Source organism: Taudactylus pleione, unplaced genomic scaffold (genome assembly GCF_031769625.1).
Source record: "Taudactylus pleione unplaced genomic scaffold, aTauple2 ptg000430l, whole genome shotgun sequence".
Classification (NCBI taxonomy): domain Eukaryota; kingdom Metazoa; phylum Chordata; class Amphibia; order Anura; family Myobatrachidae; genus Taudactylus; species Taudactylus pleione.
Genome location: NW_028284832.1, coordinates 1,578,148 through 1,593,909, shown reverse-complemented (window position 1 = coordinate 1,593,909; position 15,762 = coordinate 1,578,148).

Below are 15,762 nucleotides of genomic sequence, written 5' to 3'. Positions count from 1 at the left end.
ATTTGGCAGGGGGGAAGTAGGAGGGGGAGGGGCGATTGCTGTGAGGTGATTACTGTGAGGGGGGTGCTGTGAGGTGATTACTGTGGGGGGGGCTGGTGTGAGAAGATAAGGGGGGGTGCTGTGAGGTGATTACTGAAGGGGGTGCTGTGAGGTGATTACTGAAGGGGGGGGTGCTGTGAGGTGATTACTGAAGGGGGATTGCTGTGAGGTGGTTACTGAAGGGGGATTGCTGTGAGGTGATTACTGAAGGGGTGTGCTGTGACATGATTACTGAAGAGTGGGGTGCGTGACGTGATTACAATAGGGGGGATTGCTGTGAGGTGATTACTGAAGGGGGGGTGCTGTGAGGTGGTTACTGAAGGGGATTGCTGTGAGGTGATTACTGAAGGGGTGTGCTGTGACATGATTACTGAAGAGTGGGGTGCGTGATGTGATTACAATAGGGGGGATTGCTGTGAGGTGATTACTGTGGGGGGGTTGGTGTGAGATTACTGAAGAGGATGTGCTGTTAGGTGATTACTGTGGGGGAGTTGGTGTGAGATTACTGAAGGAGGGGTGCTGTGAGGTAATTACTGAAGGGGGTGTGGTGTGACGTGATTGCTGAAGAGTGGGGTGCTGTGACATGATTACAAGAGGGGGGATTGCTGTGAGGTAATTACTGTAATATGGTCAACTCCACTGGCTCCAGCTATTTTTAATATGCCTCCATTTTCTAGATGTGCTATGTAAAATGGGGCTGGGGGGGCCCTGTGTATATGGTCCATCCCGGCCCCACAATTTCTGATGGCAGCCTTGCCTGCTTGGGTATATTTGTGTGTCTTGATGCACTGTGTGGCTCAGAGATATCATGAGTTCCTACATGAGGATACATGATAAGGAGTAATAGCTTTATCCCTCACTTATCTCTTCTACTATCCTCATTTTAACGTACCTAACACCTCACCGGGATAGATGTACTAAGCCTTGGAGAGAGATAAAGTGGATGGAGATAAAGTACCAACCAATCAGCTCCTGTCACTTTACAGGCTGTATTTGAAAAGTGACAGGAGCTGACTGGTTGGTAGTTTATCTTCATCCACTTTATCAGTCTCCAAATGCTTAGTACATCTCTCCCCTAATTCCTTGACATCACCTCATATGCTGACCTGTTTTTCCTGCACTCCCCTGACTGTCCCTCCACCTGTCATACTTCTTCTTAGCCCCAATCTGCTGTTTGGCGCCATGACAGACAAGCTATATATGTGTTCTTGCCTCTAGCTAGATGCCTGCATTATACAATTTATAGTAATCCTGTCACCTAATCCCATTGTGCCCCATGCAGGCAGCATCACACTGTAGAACCAGTTATTGTTCGAACACAGAGATCTAAATTAAATCTAACATTCTCCGTGTATTGAGGACTGCAGCACGGAATACACTACACAGTAATAAAAATCTAATCTGCCAATATCAATATCATTCCCTGCTTTCCTCTGACGACCAATTTACTCATCTCACAATGCTTAACTGATATCTGCGACTGAGGAGGCTGATGTACAGTATTAGGGTAGGCAAAGCCTCCCCGAACGGCTGAACAATGCTTTTCAATTGAAAATGTAGAGGCGTGTATTAATGCAACATCTGATCCGTGTCAGCGAGGATTTGCTGAAAGCAGAGACATCTAGTACATGTCTCAAATGCTCCACTTGCTCCTTATTTGCTGGTTAATGTCTGGGATCCCACAAAAGCAAGATATAAATTAAATGCACAGAGTTACAAGGAGTCAAGGTTAGGAGCCGACAGAGTTTCATTAAGATCAATGTATGTCGCTAACATCAAAATACATGTTTGAATGCTAGTAAAAGCATGTAAGCAGGTGTGGGTGTGGAACTGCGTGCATTTGTGGCTGCCACCATGCCTTAGCACTGATAATCTCCTCCCACTCCCACATCAAAGACATCTCCCTGACTGCACCCGTTTATTAAAGCCCACCGGCCCTTCTCACACTTTTACTGTGCATCCTCTGTCCTCATCTCTTCCCAGTCCACCTCACAGTTATATAACCCACTCCACTGTACTACAGTATAAGCTCTCACGAGCAGGGCCCTCCACCCTCTTGACCCGAAACACATATTTTTGCTGCCCCACATTTACTATTGTAAAACAAGTGCAGTGCGGCCTGCCGGGAAGCTGGGTGAGTTCCTGCCCGGCCGGCTCACTGACACTGCTCCGGTGCCGGCTGCTGCGAATGGAGCTCTGCTCCAATTGGGCAGCATTCACCATTCTGCCTGCGGAGGAAGCTTCTGCCCATGAACAGTGTCACGGCCAGGGTATTTCTGCATGGCGCTAGGCGGGTGTTACCTGTGAGGTCGTTGTGGAGCGGGCTGTCTGGTGGCGGAGCTGGTGTCTGGCGGGGGGCTTTGGCTGCGCGCGTTGTTGTGCGGCCCTGTTGTCACTCTGCGCTGGTGAGGCCTGGCGGCGTCTCCGTTCCGTTTGGCATGGGCGCCGCCATCTTGCCTTCTGGCCATGTGATGAGGCTGGCCAATCCTGGTGAGTCACATGTTCCCTCCGGCCAGTAACAGCACGGCATGGGGTATTTAGGAAGGGTCAGTGCCTTCCTTCTTTGCCAGTGCAACGTGTATCTCAGCCTAGCTGAGAGGGAGTTCTCTGTGCTTTCCTGTTCCTGTGAATTCGCTGTCTGCCAGTCTGCCTGTCAGCTCCTAGCTCCCACTGGACTACCCCGCTACCTCCATCACCCTTGCCCATACCTGAGCCTGCTGACATCCTGCGCTTCAGTTCACTATCTGCAAACCTGGCTTGATTATTTTCAGTTCACTACCTGCAAACCTGGACTGCTCTAATTGTTTCTACCTGGACATTAACCCTTTTGCTCCCACCACAGAACTCTTGTGCACATTTATATTTTCCTGGACTTTTATTTACTGCCACATTATATGTCTACTCAAGCACTTATTAAAAATCCTAGTTTTATTTTCAAATCTGCTTCTGTGATCGCTCCTGCTACCACCCCGGGTCCACAAGCAACGGGTCCACAAGCAACCCAGAACATAACAGTTTGCACTGGCCCCATGGAGCCGGCCACGGATCAGGAGTCAGGAGTGGATTTGTTCAGGTGCATTTCTGGTCGTTTAGAAAATCTGGAAAACATGCAGCATCAGATGGCTAAATTTCTGCAAGAGATGTCCAAGCGACCGGATAGTTTGCAAACTTCCTTTTCTACCCCTGAAGTACCAGCATCTACATCCGCATCAGCGTCTGGGAATACAGGAGGCAGATCATCTCCCCGCTTACGTCTTCCTTTACCAAATAAATTTGACGGCAATCCTAAACTCTGCCGAGGTTTCCTAAATCAGTGTGACATACATTTTACTCTGCAGCCTGACAACTTTCTAACTGCAAGAACTAAAGTGGCTTATATAGTCTCTCTGTTATCCGGCCAGGCCTTGGAATGGGCTTCCCCACTCTGGGAGCGCTCAGATCCGCTGCTGGATAATTACGCAGGCTTTGTGTCATCCTTCAGGAGGATTTTCGATGAACCTGGGCGTACTGTATCAGCATCATCAAACATCATGACACTGAGAAAGGGGTCTGTCCTGTCAGTCAATATGCCGTGCAATTTCAAATTTTAGCATCAGAGCTCAAATGGAATGAGGAAGCCCTCACCTCGGCCTTCTGGCATGGGTTGTCAGACCGACGAAAGGATGATCTAGTCACTCGAGAGCTTCCTACTAATCTGAACGACATGATTTCATTGTGTATCAAAGTTGACCTACGCTTCAGGGAACGTCAGGCTGAAAAAAACAGAACTGACCGGCAAAGGTCATTTACCCCCTCCATTTCTACCCGTCCCATTCCTTCCCCTACTGAAGAGGAGCCTATGCAGGTGAATCATACACACCTCTCTAAAGAAGAACGTCAGAGAAGAATGCAAAAGAACCTCTGTCTGTACTGCAGAGAGTCCGGTCACCTGCTGATCTCCTGCCCCCGTAAACCGGGAAATGCCAAATCCTAACTGACCCTGGAGACATCAAGTTAGGAGTTATGAACCCGTCTCCAAAAATTAAAGATTTCACGATTACCCTAGCCTTGGATCTTAAACCCAAACCTGTCTTTGCTACTGCTCTACTCGCCTCGGGAGCAGCCGGAAATTTCATAACGTCTAGTTTCATAGATAAATTTCAGATTCCTTGTTTGTCTCTCAACCATGCCATCTCTCTGACCTCTATAGACGGACGCCCTCTAACTAACGGGATAGTCACCAAAGAGACTCAACCAGTATTGGTCCGAATTGGGGCACTTCATTCTGAGTCCTTAAAATTCCTGGTGATATCAGAGGCCTCTCAAGAAATTGTTCTTGGTCTACCCTGGTTACGTCAACATAATCCCAGGATTGATTGGAGTTCTATGCAGATTCTGTCATGGGGTATGGACTGTCAGAAATCCTGTCTTCCAAAAATTCGACCTGTGAGAAAGACCGTTCCATTAGTTTCTTCTGCCATTCCCAAGGAATATCAGATGTTCGCCGACGTTTTCTCTGAACAACAAGCAAATATCTTACCCCCTCGTAGGGAATGGGACTGTCCAATTGAATTGATACCTGATAAGATACCACCTCGTGGTTGTACCTATCCGCTGTCCTTGCCTGAGACTCAAGCCATGACCGAGTACATCCGGGACAACCTGGCAAAGGGGTTCATCCGCCCCTCTACTGCACCTGCCGGAGCTGGGTTTTTCTTCGTTGGCAAGAAGGACGGTGGTCTAAGACCATGTATCGATTATCGAGGCCTTAATGACATTACTGTAAAGAATCGATACCCTCTTCCCCTGATTACTGAGTTGTTTGATAGGGTCAAGGGCTCTGTCATTTTTTCGAAATTAGATCTAAGAGGGGCTTACAACCTCATTCGTATCCGAGCTGGCGATGAATGGAAGACCGCTTTTAATAGCAGAGATGGACATTTCGAGTATTTAGTATTGCCTTTTGAATTTAGTATCGCCCCTGCTGTCTTTCAAAGTTTCGTTAATGAGATTTTCCGGGATCTGTTATATGTTTCGGTTGTTGTCTATCTGGATGACATACTGATTTTTTCACCCTCTGTGGCTAAACATCAAGAACATGTTAAAGAAGTTTTGACCCGTTTGAGAGAAAACCACCTTTACTGCAAACTGGAGAAGTGCATCTTTGGAGTGCCCAGTGTACCTTTTCTCGGCTATGTAATATCTGGCTCCAGTTTAGAAATGGACCCCAAGAAGGTACAGGCAATTCTGGATTGGACCCGACCTCAGACAGTGAAGGCCATCCAGAGATTGTTGGGCTTCGCAAATTATTAAGACGCTTCATTAAGGGATTTTCTACACTGCTGGCTCCCATTACAGCCTTGACCCGCAAAGGTGCTAATCCTGCCCAATGGTCACCTGAGGCAGAGTCTGCCTTTCATCTAATAAAACAGGCCTTTATCTCAGCACCAGTTCTTCGACAACTCGATCTGGACAGGCCTTTTTTGTTGGAAGTAGACGCATCATCTGAAGCTGTGGGAGCAGTCTTGTCTCAACGTTATGAGGACAACCGAGTCCATCCGTGTGGGTTCTTTTCTAAAAAATTATCTCCTGCCGAAAGGAACTACGCCATAGGTGAGCAAGAACTACTAGCTGTAAAGTTGGCGTTGAAGGAATGGAGATATTTGCTAGAAGGCGCCAAGTTTCCATTTACTGTATTTACGGACCATAGAAATCTCCTATTTCTCAAAAACCTCCAATGTGTGAGTCCTCGTTTGGCCCGCTGGGCAATATTCTTTGCCAGGTTTCAGTTCACCCTGACCTTCCGGTCTGGAGCACTTAATCAGAAGGCTGATGCCCTATCGAGATCTCTCCTCTGTGATGATCAATCTGAAAATCAAAACAATACCCCTGTCTTGGAATCAAGAGTTTTCGCCACATTACAACTTCAGCCTCCTACGGGAAAATCATTTGTGGCCCCGGAATTAAGGAAGCAGCTTCTCACCTGGGCACATTCCTCTCGCTTCGCAGGGCACTCAGGCACTCGGAAGACCTTGGAGTTCCTGAAAAGACACTATTGGTGGCCTTCTATGAAGGCAGATATAATGGAGTTTATCTCTTCCTGCTCCTCCTGTGCCCAGCATAAATCATCACGACAAGCTCCAGCTGGGGAATTGCTTCCATTACCTACTCCATCACGTCCATGGACGCATCTCTCCATGGATTTCGTCACAGACCTGCCAGTCTCTCAAGGTTTCAACACTATCTGGGTTGTAATAGACCGATTTTCTAAGATGATCCACTATATACCGTTGAAGAAGTTACCTTCTGCCCCTGACCTGGCACAGTTGTTTGTCCAACACATATTTCGTCTACATGGCCTTCCTGCTGAAATTGTCTCTGACCGTGGTGTGCAGTTTACTGCAAAATTCTGGAGGGCTTTGTGTTCTGTTCTTCAAGTGAAGTTAAACTTTTCCACGGCCTACCATCCGCAAAGCAACGGCTCCACCGAGAGAGTTAATCAAGATATAGAGACTTTCTTAAGAATTTTTATGTCATCTTCCCAGGAAAATTGGGCTGCCTTGCTGCCGTGGGCTGAGTTTGCACATAATGCTTCCTACCACTCGTCAACTAACCAAACGCCATTTCAGGTTGTATATGGCCTTCATCCTCGTGTTCCCGAATTCCGAAGCCTGCCTGTTTTCGATGTTCCGGCCGTGGAGGACACGGTGCGGAATTTTGCTGCCATCTGATTTGTACGGTCTGATTTGTTGAAGGCATCCTCTCGCTATAAGACCCAGGCCGATAAGAAGCGTAGAATAGTTCCACGCATGCAAGTAGGAAACTAGGTCTGGTTGTCTACTCGGAACCTTCGTCTAAGAGTTCCGTCTATGAAATTCGCACCCCGCTTCATCGGTCCCTTCACCATAACAGAAGTCATTAATCCAGTGGCCTACCGTTTAGTTACCCCCATACCTAAAAATTCCCAATTCCTTCCATGTTTCCTTATTAAAGCCCCTAGTCCTGAATAAGTTCCATAATGCTCTACCTGCTTCTCCTCGAGTCCAGACGGAGAGAGGAGTTGAGTTTGAAGTCGCCCAGATCTTGGACTCTCGTCTGCGCAGAGGTCATCTTCAGTATTTGATGGACTGGAAAGGTTACGGTCCAGAGGAACGTTGCTGGACCGATGCTCGTGATGTCCACGCTCCCACGCTCATCAGGAGATTCCATTCTGCCCATCCGGAGAAGCCTGGTGAGTGTCCTGAGGCCACCCCAAAAGGGGGGGGGGGGTACTGTCACGGCCAGGGTATTTCAGCATGGCGCTAGGCGGGTGTTACCTGTGAGGTCGTTGTGGCGCGGGCTGTCTGGTGGCGGAGCTGGTGTCTGGCAGGGGGCTTTGCCTGCGCGCGTTGTTGTGCGGCCCTGTTGCCACTCTGCGCTGGTGAGGCCTGGCGGCGTCTTCGTTCCGTTTGGCATGGGCGCCGCCATCTTGCCTTCTGGCCATGTGATGAGGCTGGCCAATCCTGGTGAGTCACATGTTCCCTCCGGCCAGTAACAGCACGGCATGGGGTATTTAGGAAGGGTCAGTGCCTTCCTTCTTTGCCAGTGCAACGTGTATCTCAGCCTAGCTGAGAGGGAGTTCTCTGTGCTTTCCTGTTCCTGTGAATTCGCTGTCTGCCAGTCTGCCTGTCAGCTCCTAGCTCCCACTGGACTACCCCGCTACTTCCATCACCCTTGCCCATAGCTGAGTGCCTGAGCCTGCTGACATCCTGCGCTTCAGTTCACTATCTGCAAACCTGGCTTGATTATTTTCAGTTCACTACCTGCAAACCTGGCTTGATTATTTTCAGTTTCACTACCTGCACACCTGGATTGCTCTAATTGTTTCTACCTGGACATTAACCCTTTTGCTCCCACCACAGAACTCTTGTGCACATTTATATTTTCCTGGACTTTTATTTACTGCCACATTATATGTCTACTCAAGCACTTATTAAAAATCCTAGTTTTATTTTCAAATCTGCTTCTGTGATCGCTCCTGCTACCACCCCGGGTCCACAAGCAACCCAGAACATAACAAACAGAAGCTCTATGTAGAGACAATAAAATGTCTGCAGGGGGAGCTGCTGCATATGCCCTGGCTGCAACAGCTACTCCCATGGGCCTTTGCGGTTTCAGCTGCCCGTAAAAAGCAGGATTCATCTGCATTCTGCAAGGTAAATTGGGGCTGGCACAGTGGTTGGAGGCTGAATAGACACAGGACAGGAGACACAGAAGGCTTGTGGCTGGAGGGGAGAAAGGGAGCAAGAGGGGACATGGGGCATGTGGCTGAAGGACAGAGGGGGCAGGAATGGACACAAGTTCCACATTAGAAGGACACCACCTAAGGATACTGAATTTAAACCTCTATATGCTCCTGCGTATACCTTCTAAAACCTGCCTATACCTTCTAAAATTGACACTATTTACGTACGCAGTCATACAGTAAATAAATACCTTCAGACTTTGAGAAAATGTGTTTCCAACGCACAAGGTATTATTCAAGCAAAGTACAGATAGTTACACGCTGTGATCTAAATACAATTTAGCGCAAAGGAATTATGCAGACCCAATGTACAGTTATACATACGCACGCACTCTGGGACCAGATTCCGGCATCAACAAGAAACCTCCATCAACAGCATCAGCATGAAGACTGGGGTCAGAACACACATATATATACCCTTACAGAAATAGACTATACAATAGAGAGGTTTGTTGCGATCCCATTGGTTCTCCATCACGGTGCTTCTGTTACAGGACATTTAACAGGTCGATTCAAATGGACACAGACCAGCCTCCGACAGCTTTTTGTCTCCGTTTTCCCGCCTCATGCAAACCTAAGCTGTTAATTTTACAAAGTACATTTTGGTGTTTTAACTCTCTACGGTCCATAAGTTGAGAATGCATGTTGCAATCTTCACACCGATGATACCAGAAAACTGTTGAGAAAGTGCAGATCAGTACAACACCAAACACAGTTTACTTATCATGTATTAAACCTTAGATACCAAATAGCCTTTATTTCACAGTATTAGTAATAAATGGATAAAACTTGAATCTTATACTTTGAAGCTATGGAACCTTTTACGTGAATGTGCAGTGTGTAAGTATTAGGGGTTTGGGAAAAGACGCTAGTTAACTTGGGGCAGATGCGTGCGCACGAAGCTAATAAACAGCATTCGCATGCGGGATATTATGCATTCGCTAATGTGCAACATGTTAACAGCGCAACTGTGTGTATTAATGTGTGTATGGGGTATGGTAAAATATGCAATCGCATGATGCTAATAATAGCATCGCCATATGTACTTAAGTGTGAGTTTAGCTAAAATGGTGCTGAGTGGCCATTTGCAAAATGGCATCTCGCAGATCTCATTTTCAAGATGGTGTCTTGCAGCCATTCGCAAGATGGCGTTGTTTCGATCTAATTTTAAGCTGATCTTGTCTCAGCCAATTATCCAGCTTTGACAGTCCACCCTTTGATAGTGAACAATATGCTATCATACTCTGATTTTAAAATTAATTTAGGCTTACATTTTGATATATTATTTAATGTTATTATGGGATGGCACAAGGTGGTTCTTAATCCATCAATAATGTGTCTCTGGGAGGGGACATAAAACTACCATTATACGCACACCGAGGATCTTGGAATATCATGGGAGTGATGTGGGGATGCATCAATCCTATAAAGGCAGTCTGGAGGGGGAATAGGGACTTGCATTATTTGAGGTGGTTTTTTTTTAAATAAAATTTTTAATAATACATTTCGTGCACATCTAAATATGATACATTATATGATGGTATTACTTAGTTCAGGGTTGTAATGCAGTTCTATATTTACCTCAGTATTCATATTGTCATTACTGACCACCATCATAATTTCGTTCTTTCGTTTTACCTTATCTTTACATTTTCCACACTTCACCACAGTAGGAAAACACCGGACACATGTGCCAATTACTATGATGACAACCAGTATAAGGATCAGGAGTTTACCTATGCTTGCGATCATTTCCTGGACCCATTCCCCTAGACCTGAGAACCACTTCGCTGGGTTCAACCATGAAACCCATTCCTCTACCTTCTCCTTTACTTCAGCCACTGAAGCATTATGGTTCTTCCGAAATTCCCATTTTAGCTGCAGAATTTCATCCATCTTCCGGTCTATCACCTCCTTGGAGTCGCTGGTATCATTGGTGACATAGGTGCAACACTTCACTCCAAATTGGGTGGCCAAAGTTACGCAGTACCCTCCAGTGACAGTGGTTAAATAATTTAACACTAGCCTGTGTTGCACCAGTTCTTTCTTGTACGCTTGCAATTCCCTACCTGTATACCTGAAGGTGTCATCATACATCTCGGTGATATTAGCTATCAATTTAGCAAGGTCCTGAATATATCTAAAATTTAATGTACCCCGAGCGATCCTGGTGGGATCCAGTGCTACTAAAACTTGAAAGCCAGTTGTCTCACTAATTAACTGAGTGGCTTTATGCACGTCACCAGGTATCATATTTATTTTGCCTCTGTGTTCGTATTGCGTGTGAAGATATGGTGATGGTGTGTTTTTATGAATACCAAGCATTTCAACATGTGTGAGGGTCATAACCTCTGGGACTACTCTTCCTAGGTAACACAAACCTTCGGAACTCGGGGAGAGCCTATTATACGCTTTTCTCCCACATATAAAATATACATTATCGGGGATAACATAAGGAATAGTATGCATCATTATCATTAAACACATTTCCCTTGCAAATAATCCTACCTCAGGTTCTTCCATCTGGTACATGCAAGTTTCTGGTTGTATTATCTTAGCACAATATCCATCTGGTACCTTACTAATAATTTCTTTGATGGAACTTAATGTATAATGATACCTAAAATACCTCCCATTAGATCTAATTGAGCATAACAGATCATGATTCATAGACTCATTATCAGCTCTCAGTGAGAAGGTCATCGTCTGATTATTCCCCGTCACTTCCCAACTCCCTGGTATTGGGGTTGGTTATGTTTAAACACAAAAGTGATCTATCTATTTAGAATTGATAGAGTTTGAAATGAGGTGGTTTGGATGAGAGGAATTTTCCATCCAGCGTTTTCTCTCTTTGCAATTCTAAAATTTCCATAATATTCAGCGGAAATGGCACCAACCCTACATTATGCTGACCCTGTGGCACATGTGAGCACACCCAACAATCAGCCTGGTTTAATACTTTGCCTACCATGCTATGGTAATCCTCTAAAGGATACCCACCCCAGTACGGGTTATATTTCGGCTGGCACCGTTGGATACAGTTCTCATCAGCTAGGGACCCACAAAGCTCACAAATACAGCAATCTTCAGACGATAAATCTCCACACCGTCCCCGAGTATCCGGATTAGCAGCTCTCTTAACAATTACAGTACTAAGATTGGTCAGACACTCCCCTGATTGGCATAGCACTCCTCCTTCTGACTCCACTCCATCAGCACTGCCATCAGCTACCATCTCCTCTATCAGTCCCCCGTCACAGAAACCGGACATTCCCAAACCTACCAAAATGGGGAAAACTCTGTAAGAGAATATGAAAATGAACACAGCAGGCCAGTCCATTGCCACAACAAAGACCTGCAAATTTCTTTTAGTTCAGGTATCTCACTACAACCTTTTAATCCTGCGGAACAAGCTCGCGATCAACAGTTCCACGTTATCAGCCTTGTCTCCGCCTTGTTTCTCCACCGGTTGGTTGACCTTTTTGCAGTGAGTGGAATGGACCCACGTATCTCTCTCAGCCACCTTCAGGGATGTGGTACTTGTCGGCAACACTTGGTACGGGCCTACCCACTGATCAGTCAAACAACCTGAACGCAAGAAATTTCTGATCATAACATATTCTCCAGGTTCAACATCATGACAGGCATATCATGGGACAACAATTTCAGTTTCTGCTGTTGGTGTTTTAACTGTTTACTCATTGATATAAAATACTTTACAGTTACCTCGTTGTTACCCTTCAAGTCTTCCTGTGGACTTATAATAAAATGAGGTTGTCTACCAAATAGTGTTTCAAAGGGTGACAGATTTAGAGGGGGTCTAGGAGTGGTCCTTATACTATGTAGGACCAACGGTAATGCTTCTGGCCATCCTAGTCCCGTCTCTGCCATGATTTTACTTAACTTATTTTTAATAGTCCCGTTCATCCACTCTACCTTGGCGCTGGCCTGCGGTCGGTAAGGGGTGTGAACTATTAATAGGGGTCGACTATTAATACCCATCAGTTTACACATATTTTGAAAAACATCACCTGTGAAATGAGTACCCCTGTCACTCTCGATAATTTTAGGGATACCATATCTGCATACAAACTCCTGTACAATTTTCTTGGCAGTAAACGCAGCAGTATTAGTGGCCGCTGGGTAGGCCTCAACCCAATTGGAAAACACGTCAGTGCACACTAATACATACTTGAGATTCCTGCAGGGTGGTAATTGGATTAAATCAATTTGTATTACCTGGAATGGTCCGTCAGTCGGTGGAATGTGGGATGGTTTGGTAGGGATCGATTTCCCTATGTTTTTCCTTAAGCAGGTCAGACAAGACATTGCTCTCTTTTCTGCTTGTGAAGAAAAACCCGGTGCACACCAATATGCTCTCACCAATTTGCACATACCTTGCTTTCCCAGATGAGTCAGACCGTGTGCTGCCTCAGCCAGGCTGGGGTAATATGCCTTGCTCCTGCCCACATCCCTTAGACTTCCTGCCTGACTTTTCCTGGATTGAACACAAATTTTGCATCTCAATTAATTTCAGCATATCAATTGTTTGGAAAGACATAATTTGTTCCGTTGGTATGTTCATTTTCAACCCTGCTTCCAATTTTGCAGCTTCATCTGCTCTGTTGTTACCCAGTGACACCGAATCATCCTCACATGTATGGGCTTTACACTTAATTACTGCCACCGCTTTGGGCAGTTGGATTGCTTTTAATAATTGTTTTATATGTCTGGAATGTGCAACTGGTTTGTCTGCTGCTGTCATAAAATGTCTCAGACGCCATAGAGCTCCGAAATCGTGTACCACTCCGAACGCATACCTAGAGTCAGTGTAAATGTTAGCAGATTTGCCTGCTGCCAGTTCACACGCTCTTTTTAGTGCTACTAACTCTGCCACCTGGGCTGAGTGAGGAGGACCAACGGGTTCAGCTTCTGTGATGTCTGTGTCATTTACAACAGCATAACCTGTACATAATTCACCTGTGTCTGTTTGTCTATGACAACTCCCGTCCATGTAAAATGTCACATCCACATTCTCTAAAGGTGTGTCATTTATGTCAGGTCTAGCAGTAAAGGTCTGATTCAGATATTCCATACAATCCTGTGTATCATTATGTCCACTGAACTCACTTCCCGCCAGCAACTCGTCTCCTTCCACCCTTTGTACATCATGTTGTGCATATGGTAAATACGTTGCTGGATTCAGCGTATTGCATCGTTTAACAGTGATGTTTGCAGGTGTAATTAGAGCTAGTTCCCATTTGGTAAACCTAGCTGAAGAAACATGTCTGGTTTGGGCAGAGTTCAGCAAAGCAGATACAGCGTGAGGAGTATAGACAATAATATCATGGCCCAATACTACGTCCTCACTTTTACTCACCAATAGAGCCGTTGCTGCCACACTTCTTAAACACGTTGGGAGTGATCTTGCCACAGTGTCCAATTGGGCACTGTAGTATGCTACGGGCCTACTGGCATCACCATGTTTTTGTGTGAGGACACCTGCAGCACAACCATCGGCTTCCGTACAATATAAATCAAAAGTTTTCTCATAATCAGGTATTCCAGATGCAGGTGCTTTTGTCAGACTATCCTTAAGATTAAGGAAAGCCTGCACTGATTCCTCTGTGTGTATGACACGATCGGGATTTGAGGAAGAGACTAAGGACCTTATTCAGAGGCGGCCATACGGTCTACGACCACACGGCCGCCTCGATGTTTTGCCAGTGCGCATGCGCACGAGGGAGCCGGCTCCCTCGTGCGCATGCGTGAGACCTGCTACGACCGACATCGCCGATCGTAGCGGGTCTCTTTCCAAAGGGGGCGAGCTGTCGATGTTGATTGACAGCTCGCCCCGTTTGGAAGGCGGGCCGGGGGGGTGGCAGCCCAAATGGAGGCGTTCCCATGGGAACGCCTGCCATTTGGGGGAGGCCCCACTGACATCACTAGTGATGTCAGTGGAGAGCTTCCAGCTCTGACAGAGCCAGAAGCTCTCCGGGGCTTACGACAAGTGAGACCCTACCCTAGGGTCTCGTCTTAAGCCCCGATGGTCGCGATGGTCTCTGACCATTTTTGGAGCTTGCCTACCACCTTTTAAATTTACCATTACGGGGCTTACGTTTGCCATTAATCCAGTGTCCTGTCCATCCTTGGTACAAAGTGAATCTGGAATTTGGGATAACATTTGATCTACCAGGGATGGATTTTCATTTAAACTGGTAGAGTGATACATTATCCTTTGGGGAGTGTCCAACATATCCCTCACCTCGTGCGCAACTCTCTGGGATATCTAAAAATACATCATCAAGGGTACAATATATGACACATTCCATCTTACATAACAAATCCCTTCCCAGTAGGTTAGTAGGAGCTGCTGCTGCCAGGAGGAAAGAATGCCTGGTATGCAACGGCCCAATAGTAACCTCTGTGGATTTTGATAAAGGATAATGTTCCACTTTACCTGTTACGCCCATTGTTGGTACTGTCTCGTTGGTTACCTGTAAATTAATGGGAGATTTTATCACTGACCTGGTTGCCCCTTTGTCTACAAGAAAAGGATATTTAGTACCAGCTACATCAACCATCATGACTGGCTCTTCCCTAGTACTTCCCGTTAACCTGACTATCTGTAGACTACAGGTATGACCTGACCCCTAGCGTTGGCTCCCACTCTCCAATAAAGCATTAACGGCTACAATTGGAGCTGGTGCCTGTGTATATCCTTTATGGGGATATCCAGGTACTCCCTGGTTTGGGGGTCCTACCCTTTTTGCCGTACAGTTATTACTTACATGTCCTGGCTGGTTGCAATTAAAACACTTTCGTGGGTGAAGTGGATGAAAGGATTGTTGTGTGGATTGAGCAGGAGAGAAAGGTGGTGGGTATGGGTGAGGATATGTGTGATAAGTGGGGTAGGGCTGCGTTTGTGTTGGTGTGGGGTTAGTGAGGACGTGTACCTGTTCAGGTGTGGGTGCAGGTGTGGGTGCAGGCTGTGATGTTACCGTCGTTCCTTCTAGAGCTTGAATACTGACAGCCATTAGTTTCTCACTCTGGGTCTCTCTCTTTTTAGAGATGTTTTTGTCATGTTCAATTGCAGATTCTATGAGGGTGTCTATTGTGACTCCCCTCCAGCCAGACTGTGAAGTCTGAACCCGGGTCTTTAGGTTCTCTTTAAGACCATCCATGAGTACAGTGACAATCATTCCCCTGTGGTGAGTGCTATCTTTAATATCTTCTAACCCAGTGTACTGGGTGATAGCCTGCAGAGCCCGGTCACAATAATCTTCTGCAGATTCACTCTCTTTTTGTTTTATGGTGAAGATTTTGTTCCAGTTAACTACTACTGGAAAATATATACCCAATTGAGTTACAATGCAGGAAATGTTATCTTGATTAATTCGGTCTGTTAAGGGAACGTCTCCATCCAATACACAAACCGTGATAAATTTTGTAACGTCGAT